Source organism: Pinus tabuliformis, chromosome 5_2 (genome assembly GCF_031772625.1).
Source record: "Pinus tabuliformis cultivar Carrire ecotype Pingquan chromosome 5_2, CPIR1, whole genome shotgun sequence".
Taxonomy (NCBI): domain Eukaryota; kingdom Viridiplantae; phylum Streptophyta; class Pinopsida; order Pinales; family Pinaceae; genus Pinus; species Pinus tabuliformis.
Window position 1 is genome coordinate 1122938761 of NC_142306.1, and position 11294 is coordinate 1122950054.

Below are 11294 nucleotides of genomic sequence, written 5' to 3' on the forward strand. Positions count from 1 at the left end.
ACGAAGAAGTTTGGTTGGGTCAGCCTTGTGATTATTCACATGAATTTTTGGCTGTGATGCCTATGCCCTTATTCCAAAGAACCAGTGTTCAAAGTTAGACCCAAATGCAAAATGTGATGTCTTTGTTGGGTATGACAATATGGTGAAAGGATATAGGTTATGGGATCCTTCTTCACGTAAGATAGTAATAAGTAGAGATGTAACATTTGATGAATCTTCTCTTCTAAAAATCGATGTTGGAAAAGTTGAATAGGAACAGGGATAACCAAATCAGAAAATTCAATTGGAGACTCGGCCTTTTCTGGAAAGTCATAAAGAAGAAGAGACCTCTAAAGAAAAATGTGAAGAAGGTGCAAAGGAAACTATAGAAGTTCCGGAACCAGTTCAGCAACCAATCACTCTAAGGAGTTCTACAAGGGAAAGAAGAACACCCAAAAGGTATGAAGATTATGATTCATTTATTGCATTGATTACTGAAGATGGGGAACCTTCTTGTTATCAGGAAGCAGTGGGTGATGCAAATAGTGAAAAGGGGAAAAAGGCTATGGACGAAGAAATGTATTCCTTAGCCAAGAACAAAACATGGGATCTTGTAGAAATTCCTGAAAGGAGAAGTATTGTTAGATGAAAATGGGTCTTCGAACTAAAGCAAAATGATGTTGGAAGTATCAAAAGGTATAAGGAAAGGCTGGTAACAAAAGGGTATTCTCAGATTGAAGGTATTGACTTTCATGAGATCTTTTCACCAGTCGTAAAACTTGTTTCTATTCGAACAATGTTAGCACTAATTGCATTACTTGACCTTGAGTTAGAACAATTAAATGTTAAAACAATTTTTCTTCATGGAGATTTGGATGAAGAGATTTATACGGAACAACCCGAATGTTTTGTACAAGGTCACAACAAAAGATTAGTTTGCGAGCTCGAGAAAAAATTGTATGGCCTGGGGCAACCTCCCAAGCAATGGTACAAGAAGTTTAACTCCATGGTGATACGAAACTTTACTAGAAGTGAGTATGATCATTGTGTATACTTTAAAAGTTTCAATGGCATATGTATTGTCTTCATCTTATATGTTGACGATATGCTTATTGCAAGCAAAAGCATGGAAGAGATCAACAGGTTAAGGGCTTATCTTTCTAGGACGTTTGATATGAACGATATTGGAGCTGCAAAACATATATTGGGCATGGAGATACATAGAGAAAGGAAAAATGGAAAGCCCTGGTTATCATAGCAAAAGTAGGTGGAGAAAATACTTGAAAAGTTAGGTATGAACAATATGAAACCTGTTAATGTTCCATTAGCTTCCCATTTTAAGCTTTCTTTGGGTTTGAGTCCTAGAACCAATGAAGAAAATAAGTATATGTCTTGTGTACCATATGCAAATGCAGTAGGTAACTTAATGTATGTGATGGTATCTACAAGACCTGACATTTCAAATGCAGTTGGAGTTGTCAGCAGGTTCATGAAAAATCCAAGAGAAGAACATTGGCAAGCAGTGAAATGGGTGCTTCGGTACTTGAGAGGCACAAGTGACCATTGTATCATATTTAATTGTAGTGAAGGTTCTGTCTGCAGATATGTGGATGTTGATTATTCAGGTGATTTGGACAAGAGGATATCAACTACTGAAGCAGAGTATATAGCTACTTCAAATGCCTGTAAAGAGGCAATCTGGTTGAAAGGTCTACTTGATGAGATTGGAAGGACACAGGAGAAAGTGAATGTATTCTGTGACAGTTAGAGTGTTATTCATTTGGCTACAAATCCAACTTATCACAACAAGACTAAGCACATTGATGTAAGGTACCATTTTGTAAGACATGTGATCGATGGCGGGAAAGTAGCTCTCAAGAAGGTTCATACACAGGAGAATGGTACAGACATGTTCACAAAGCCAATTTTAGTAGAGAAGTTGCGATGGTGATTGACTTCTCTTGGCTTGCAGAAGAGATGGTGAATGGACATGGGCAAGGGTTTAGGAAAATTATTGTCAATGTGGAGATTGTTAAAGAATGATCAATTAATTGTTAACAATGTAATTACCTAAGTAAATTTTATTTTACCATTCAGGCAATTGTGTAATTATGGGGAGTTATGTAATGAAGTCTTTTTATTAAAATAGTGATTGTTCGAGAGGCTTGATTTAATGTTTGGAGAGTCATTTTTTGATCTAGAGCAATAAGAATTCCAATCCTGTTGGGAAGGGATCCCTAGGGTAAATTTTGATAAATTTTGTAATTTCTTTTCGTAAAGATGTAAAGTCTTCGAGAAATGTGGAAGCAAAGTGTGAAGCTCGTTAGAGTCAAAGGGGCTTTAGTCCCTTAGATGGGTAGGTGATAGGAAGGTTTTCAGACCCTCCTATCGTCCGCGAACCACGCTATTGTAAAAGAAATGCTATAAATAGAAGAATTATAGTGAGTCTAAGGAAGCAATGAATTGTTAAGAATATTTGTAATGGAAATCAAGTTAAGGTAGGAAATGTTTGTTTCTTGTACTTAGGCAAAGGTGAAGGATCCTGCAGCTAAGTGCACGGAGACCTTGGTAAGTCCGCAAGTTGAGTGCGCGAGAACCTGCAACTAAGTACATAGGGAAAAGAAGTTTGTACTTGAATGATTATATCTAATAAAGACAATTTTGAACCAATTCTTTTGTATCTGTGTAATATTTCTTACTTCTGCAAGTTTCTGTATGTTCGCTCTGTAATGAAATTTATATGAATTGATGCTTATCTTGTTCATGAAAGTGGTAGATCTATATTGTTTATACATGTAATGAATGATTAAAGGCCTTCGTGAAGATCTGGAAGTTGTTAAAGTGAATTTATTGTAATAATATGTTCTGGAAGGGTTAGGGTGCATGAAGATAGAACTAATCCCTAGGAGCCATAGGAACCTATCACATTGACCTTTGGATGCAGAAACTTGGTTCTGTCATCCCCCAATACTGCTTCAGGTGAGACTACAGCCTGCGCTACGCGAGTTGTTGCCAAAAGTGCCAGCAGTTATGGTTTTGTTGGTTGGCACAACTAACGTTGAACCTGGATCAGGCCCCATCAAACCAACAAATGTTTTCGTTGCCAGGAACGGGATCTTGCTAAAGGGATGTGTGATAAGTGGTTCCCCACTAAGAAAAAAATTGAGAAGTGGATCAATCGGAAATTGCATGTGTTTGCAGCTCAAGAGAACATAATTCTACGCTTATCGAAGGAAGAGTGGCTAAATAGATACCTATATACGGTGAACACGAAATATTCTTCTACTCTTTCCCCTGTGAATTGCATGAGTGGTTGTCCAAATTAGCATATAGTCAGGGTACGTGGAAGCTTGAAGGCCCTATTGTATGGACCCCAGAACTGGTGAAGCACTTGGAGGCTTAAGAAAATAGAATCGAGCAGTACGTCGACCACTGGATTGATTGTATTTTCGGAGGATTCATCACTGAATTCGTGATCGATACATCCGTTAGCTACATCAAAGCAGAGCGTAGGTTCTTCAAAGGACCAAAAGGTAAGTACCTGAAATCCTTGAAGACTTGGATTAAGATGCTATTATGCGAAAAGCAGGTTATGACTTTAAAATTATGTTTGGGACTATGTGAATTGGAAGAGAATTCAGAAGAAATGAAGAATCAGGCTCTGAATACAGTCCGCTATTAGGATCTCCTGATAGCGACGAAGAAGGTAATATTCTGAGAACACCGCGAAGTGTGCTACAACTTGTAAGTCAGGGTATCACAGGAATACCTCATCCATCCACCCCACCTCTGCCTCCACCTCCACCTCACACACCTACACCTACACCTCCATCTCCACCTCCACCCCCGCCTCCATCATTTAATATGGCGAATACAATGAAGTTGGTTGTGTTTAAGGGTGTGGGAACTGAAGACCCCGAACAATTCTGGTTTGTCACAGATGTTGTATGGATGGCACAACAAATAATTTATGACAATATGAAGAAAGCGCAGCTAGTCATAGTGCTGCAGGACAGAGCGCTAAGTTGGTACATCAAGTTCCACATAGATAAGCCCACTGCAACTATGCAAGAGACCTAGCAAGTGCTGAATAGTGAATTCAAGAAGCCAAAATCTCATATTCAGTCTATAACTGAGTTTAAGGAGATTTAACAGAAGATAAATGACTCTGCTTGGGACTTTGATCAAAGATTAAAATGTCTAATTCAGTAGGCTAATACAACAATTACATATGCTCAACACAGAGACTGGTATATTGCTTCACTCCTACCACATTTGAGGATCCCATTGTCATAGCAGAAAATAGGTACGTAAGAAAAAGAAGTGGAGATCGCTATGAGATTAGAAGCTTCGCTAGTGCAGGATACGAATATAGGGTTACAACAAATTCAATCGCAGCTGGTGAGCCTGCACATGGAATTGTAGAGCCTGAAAAAGGGAAAGGAAGCACAGCCCGAGGTGTACGTAGAAGTTTGGTGCCTGAAGTGTAAAGGTCAAGGTCATGACAAGGACCACTGTCTTGTTTATCAGAGACACCTCATTGGGGGAGGTCCTGTCCCTATAAAACTGGAAAGCATTGTTGGAATGAGTGCGGGAGTACCCTTATGGTGCATTATCTGTCAAGTAGTTGGAAAGCACGTGACTGATAATTGTCATCTCTTGAAAAAAATTGTGCAAACACCACAACAATTATTTTGTACTTTTTGTAAATTAGTTGGGCATGATGAACGCAATTGCCAGAGCTACGAACTCATGATGGAGTGAACCCCTACGTATAGAATGCAAAAGGAAAATTGGCCTCAGGATCAGGGCACGGGTGCAGTGTGCAGAGGATTCTAGGGCCAAGGAAGAGGAGGAGGAGGAAGGGATGGAAGGGGTCGTGGCCAAATCATTTGTTATAATTGTGGAGAAGCAAGCCATTTTGTGTGCGACTATCAAAACCCAACGCATCCCTCCTTCCAGTATTACCGACAGTTTGATCATGTTATAGAAGATTGCCCGATACTAATAGCCAAGATGCAGGAGAAGAAGACGTAAACACCTACGCAGAACATTCAAATGATGAGGGTGGAGCCTCGCGAAGAAGATCCTAGCATTAACATAGTAACGCGCAGTGGTATTGCCACAAGAGAAGATAAGGGGAAGCAGATGAAACTGAAGGATGGGTACGCAAGGTTGTGGAGAAGGAAGTTGGATTCGAGGCAAAAGCTGGACAATCCAAGCAGGAGGAGGAAATGGGACAGTAGGAAGGTAGCCCACCACAGGACCCAGTGGGAGAAGATGAATTGGCCGCAATCTTGGCCAATATGGGTGAGTATGGCCAACCTTCCACTCCATCATACCTCCACGGCAAACCCCAGGAAGAAGATACACACAAAAAACCACATGCAGAAGAGGCAGAAGAAGGAAATCTGCCTGTTCATGATGAAAAGGAGATAGGAGACATGGAATGGGAACAATCTGTTCCCAAAGCACCTGAGGAAATTCCGGAGGAAGTAGGGATAGAAAAAGAAGTCACGGAACCAGTTAGGGTTCCTACCCTAGAACAGCCAGCACAAAATAGTGAAGAAGCACCCCAAGAGAAAGATCCAGGGACTAGTCACGGCCCAGAACGCAGCAGAAAGCCTGTTGTTCCTTCTAATAAAACATTGGAAATTAGGGAATTACGAAAGGAACAGCGGAGGTTATTGAGCATAATAGCCCAGCTCCACCAGCAGATCAGGATCCTGAAAGCGAGGCAGAGGGTAAGGAAGACCGCAAGGAAGAAAAAGATGACCACTGCAGTAAAAATCCGCAAGATAAAAAGGCGGAGGACTAAAAATCGCGCTGCTTATCAAAACCCTGTTGAAGATCCAGCTGTTGTTCCAAATGATGCTGAAGATCCAGCTGCTATTCCAAATAATGCTGAGGGACAGACTGCTATTCCATTTGAAAAGGAATAGCAGCAAGCTGATATTCGTGTTAAAAAAGAAATGGACAACAAGAAAATCCAGACGGAGGCACAACCCTCAGGGGTGATAAGGGTTCTGAACTCGAAACAACGCAATAAGAAAGTTCAGGTAAAACTCCCGGCCTCCACTGCTGCATGGAAAAGAGATCCAAAGACAAGGACCTTCCACAAGGGATTGAAACAGGCTCAGCAAGAAATGGAAAGGCTTAAAGAACAAACGGTCCCTCGTGAGAAGTATGAAGAACTCCAACAGCAACTAAGGAACATCAACCAATCCGAAAGCCAGGCCTTTGAAGGGTGGCGAAAGGAACAAGAGAAAGTTGCAAAGGTAACTCGTAGGCTAGATACTGTTATCAAGCAGATGGATACCTTGTGTTCTTTATACAATGACGTTTTAGCATGTAGGGCCCCTGCCAAAAACTATGCTCTATTTTTACTGGAACGGTACTTACAATTAAAAATAAAAGCTGTTAAAGCAGGCACCCCGATACAAATTAACACTATCCATGACTTTATAGACTGTTGTAAACATTATGGGGTGAAGGTCGAGAGGTTGCTATGTGAATTTTATTTGCATAACCTCGTGCTAGATCAGGAGACTGAGCGAAACCCTTGCCCTTTTGTTGGAGACATCCAATTGCAAGCATTCATCTCATTCGGGGTTAATCAGATTAAATGGCTCAAAGCCTATAACACTTTCCAGAGGCAGGAAAATGGCCTAGACTTGTGGGTAAGGGTTGAGCCTAGGGACCCAGTACAGTTGTGGAAAGCACATAGAAACCTCATGAGAACTCCGAGTGTCATCGAAACGTTAGGACCCATGCACGAGGCACTCATTCGACAAAGTTTAGAATATTTTCTTTCTATCAAAGACCTCGCCATTGATGCAGCCAAATTTCGGTACCGAATCTCTAATCCAAACATCCAACTCAGGGAGCCATTTAAGTATGAGAATTTTCAATTAGCTGCCAACCGTTTGAACCTCTATGGCAAAAGCATTTTGAGGGCAGGGCCATCCTGGTTAGGATATAGATTCCGCAGTCCAATTATCTGGCACCCTGCACCTAGATATCAAGCCCTATATGAGATGCCTGAGGGTCAAACAGGCCAGTTCTTTGACTACCTAGTCACTCACCATGGCTGTAGGCCTCCACATGAGATTCCTTCTCCAGCCTATTCTCTCACTGCTTTGCATGTCAACTACAACGTTTTCATGAGGGCATGAAACAGGGTAAGTAGGGGGGTGTGTGGAGTACTAAAAAGGTATGTTTTTGATGATCATTTCAATGGCTTTTCAGTAGGACTTGTGAATCTTTTTACATCATGAATGTGGAAAACAATAAAGAATTATGACAAAACATGTGGAATTAGTATGCAAGACTTAACCGCTGATAGTTGTCATTCTCCTGTGCAGGAAAGGGTAAAAACGAGGAGTTGTTGTTCCAAAGAAAAAGACAAGAACAGGGTAACTGTTGTCCCTTTAACGAAGGACCGAGTGCAAACGAGGCTAAGCAGGTTGAAGCAAACCGGTCCGAAAAAGGAGGAGAAGGCACCAGCTCGGCGGAGGAGAAAAGAAGTGATTAAGGATTAACAGTTTGGCGAATCCCTCAGGATCTTTGATCCTGAGGGATCACTGCTTTATTTATCTTATTACTTAGACATCTCCGTCGTCACCCTTATATAAAGGGACGACACTGTTAGCTTTGGGGGGATCATGCTTTTATGTAACTTTCTGTTAAAGATTGAACTTTGATCATCGAGTCTCGTTGAACTTGGCTCATTGTACTTTCTGTTTTATGCATTAATATAAACTTGGTGATTATCTTATCTCTGCGTCTAGATTAACTTAAAGCGGTGTACCCTTGAGGCTAAGGGCCCGGCCCCGGAGGACACTTGCTTCTGTATCACTACGATTTGATTTCTGCGTGGTTTTCTTATCATCATTAGTTGGTAATCTGATATGCTTTATAAGTTACATCATATGCTCTGTTAAGATTCGTTCATTAAGGTTTTTACAGACAATAACTGTTATATTGACTCTGCATTATATCACCAATACCTTCAGAGTTGATTGAATATTATTAGACTTAATTGAACATTGTTATTATTTTGTTACGGAGCTCTTATGCTGTATATTCGTGTTGTGGAATTTATCTGAAAGATGTGTTCTTTATAATGTTGTTCCATTTTGAAACGCAGTTGTAATTCCTGTTGATGACGATTGGTGCTAAATCAGATTACTTTTCAAGGGTGTTGTGTGTGTATGATTTCCAAATGTTGTTCCATAACTTATTAGTAATTAGTGTTGTTCCATTAGCGCGTGCTGCTTGATTTGCTTGGAGAATGAAAGATTGATGTTTGATTACAATGAGTGCATTTGAGTTGATAGGATAAAGCTTGATTACTGCTCGCGAGGTTTAGTTATTCGATTGCTGTTCCATTTCAGAATTGTTGTTCCATTTTAAGCATTGCTGTTCCATTCTAGATTTGTTGTTCGATTTCTTATTTGCCGTTCCATTTTTACCTGCTGTTTCATTTACTCGCATTTGTTATTTTGGTGTGAGAGACGATCTGTGGCTGTAGTGAGCCTCGGCATTTACTGCCTCACTCCCAGACCCGTGGTCCATGCTCTAATTTCCTTTCCATCAGTTTCCAAAGGGAGGGACTATTGCTGTCGAACCCTTGACTGATAAAGTTGCCTAGCTTTAAGAGTGTGTGATTTAATCATTTGAAGTAACTTAGTTATAGACAAGCATCTGTTTACTCTTGTATTTTTGCAGAACACTATACTACTAGCATTACTCTGACAAATAGCCTCGGATTGAGTCACTCTTTGAAATAACCAAACGCTCCCGGATTGACATATTAATGTGAGGTAATTAGAGGTCAAAGAGACCATTTTTATAGCTCTACACCTGATTAGAAAAAGGAGTTTCATGTGCATGTGGATGCTTCTTGTATAGCGTTCAGTGTGGTGCTAACCCAACTAGGTGAAGGCGATATCGATCATCCTATAGTGTTCGCGAGTAGGAAGTTGTCCAAAGCAGAGAAGAAATTCTTGACTACAGAGCATGAAGGACTGGCTATGGTGTATGCACTACAGAAATTCTGGCACTATCTGTTAGGTGCACACTTCAAGATGTATACAGACCATTCTGCTCTAAAATACTTGGTCAATAAGCCTGTGTTGGGGGGGGGATATCTATAGATGGTTGTTGCTCTTTCAGGAGTATGATTTTGAGGTAATTTTGAAGCACGTGTGATTGAATGTTGGTCCTGATCATCTCTCTCAGATTGAGACAGGTGAAGAGCCTACTAGTTTGGAAGAAGGGTTGCCTGATGCACAACTCTTTGTTGTTCATGTCGCAGATGATCACTTTGCTAACATAATCTAGTTTTTAACAACTGGAATAGCCCCAGAGGGGTATTCTACGTAGCAAAAGAAGGAATTGGTGGTTCGTGCGATTAACTTTTCTGTGACCGCTAGACACCTATATAAGATGGGTTGCGATGAGATACTATGTCGATATGTCCCAGGGTTTGAACGGTCGATCATCCTCACAGAAGCGCATGGAGGAGTGGAAGGAGGCCACTATGCATGAAGAGTGACCGTGCAGGACTTTGCTGACCAACAGTGCATAAGGATGCAAAGGTATATTGTAGGGCGTGCGATGCTTGCCAAAGGATGGGGAGGCCCTCACAGAGGGATGAATTGCCTTTGAATCTACAAATCACTTTGTAGGTGTTTGATAAATGGGCGATTGATTTTGTGGGTCCGATCCAGCCACCAGGGAGGAAGACTAGAGCGCGATATATTATTACAGTAACTGAATACTTGACATGATGGGTGGAAGAAAAACTGGTAAAGGATTGTACAACAACTACTGCTATGAAGTTTATTTTTGAGTTTATCCTGTCCCGATTTGGTTGTCCTAAGATATTAATGAGTGATAGGGGTACACATTTCTTAAACGAAATGATTGTTGTGATGCTTAAATAATTCCAGTCCTATCATCAGAAGAGTATGCCTTATCATCCTCAAGCTAATGGTTCGGTTGAAGCCTTCCACAAAACTCTCGAGAGTGCTCTAATGAAGGTTTGCAATGCAAATAAAAATGACTAGGATGTACGCATAGCAATAGTCCTGTGGGCATATAGAACTACTTGTAAAAGGATAACAGGCCAAACCCCTTTCAGGTTGGTCTATGGGCAAGAAGTTGTGATGCCCATGGAATATATTGTGTCGAGTCTGCAGATTGTAGCGCTGAATGATATGGTTGATCGTGAGACTATGGAGGAGCACCTCATGGAGATGATGGAGTTGGAAGAGGATTGGTTTTTGGCAGGCTTTCACCAACAGGTGCAAAAGGAGTGCGAAAACGCATGGCACGATCAACATATAAAGCAACACACCTTCCAGGTTAATGATTTGGTATTATTATATGACAGTAATTTTATGAAATTCCCTGGAAAATTTCAAATGCATTGGCTGGGACCATATGTGGTCAAGGAAATTATAGATGGTGGTGCAGTTCAGCTCACGAAGCTGAATGGAGAATTGTTCCCAGGCAGAGTCAATGATAGTCGATTGAAGTTGTACAAGGATGATCCTGCCCCTACGTAATGACTATATGATGGTGGGATAGTCTTAGTACTCCAGGAAGCTGTAAGGACGTATGCGAATATAAACTACATTTCCCGGACATTGAAACAATGAAGTAAGGGGGTTGCACAATGGAAGAAAGTAGGGCGCCAAGGGGCGCTGCGCCATGGAGGTTGGTGCCACGCAGTTGGGTCAAAAAGTAGTCATTGGGTGCACTGCAGCTGATTGGATGGAAAAAATTTTGTTAGGAGGAGTAGGGACGGCACATTTAAGGGGAAAATCTTTAGAAATCTACTGCCAAAGCTGCATTTATCATAGAAAATTGGAGGGAATGGTTGGATTTGAATTCGAATTCACCTATAAGTGTGGCAGGTTGGCTAGCATTAGAAAACTTTTCATCCTCTGAATTGAGTTTAACTTTTTCTGCCTTGTGTTGCACTAAGAGCTTAACTGTATCTCCAACCTGAATTGGGATGAGATCTTCTCAAGACCAATATTGGTTAACATCCCCAAGGATTTCCGTAAGGCCTTTCTAGCAAACATGATTGCCCCTCCCCCTTAAACAAAAGCCACATCATTTGAAGTACCACCCCCTGTGCCTACGAGAGTTTCGGTGCCTAGGTCTCCTAGACTTAAGCCTTCTGCCGCTGATAAGAAGCAGAAGAAGCTACAGCAAGTTTCGGTGAGGCAATCATCGTAGAAAAACCCTATAGAGGTTTGCCAAAAGGGGAAAATGGACAAGTCACAATAGTCACATGAGCC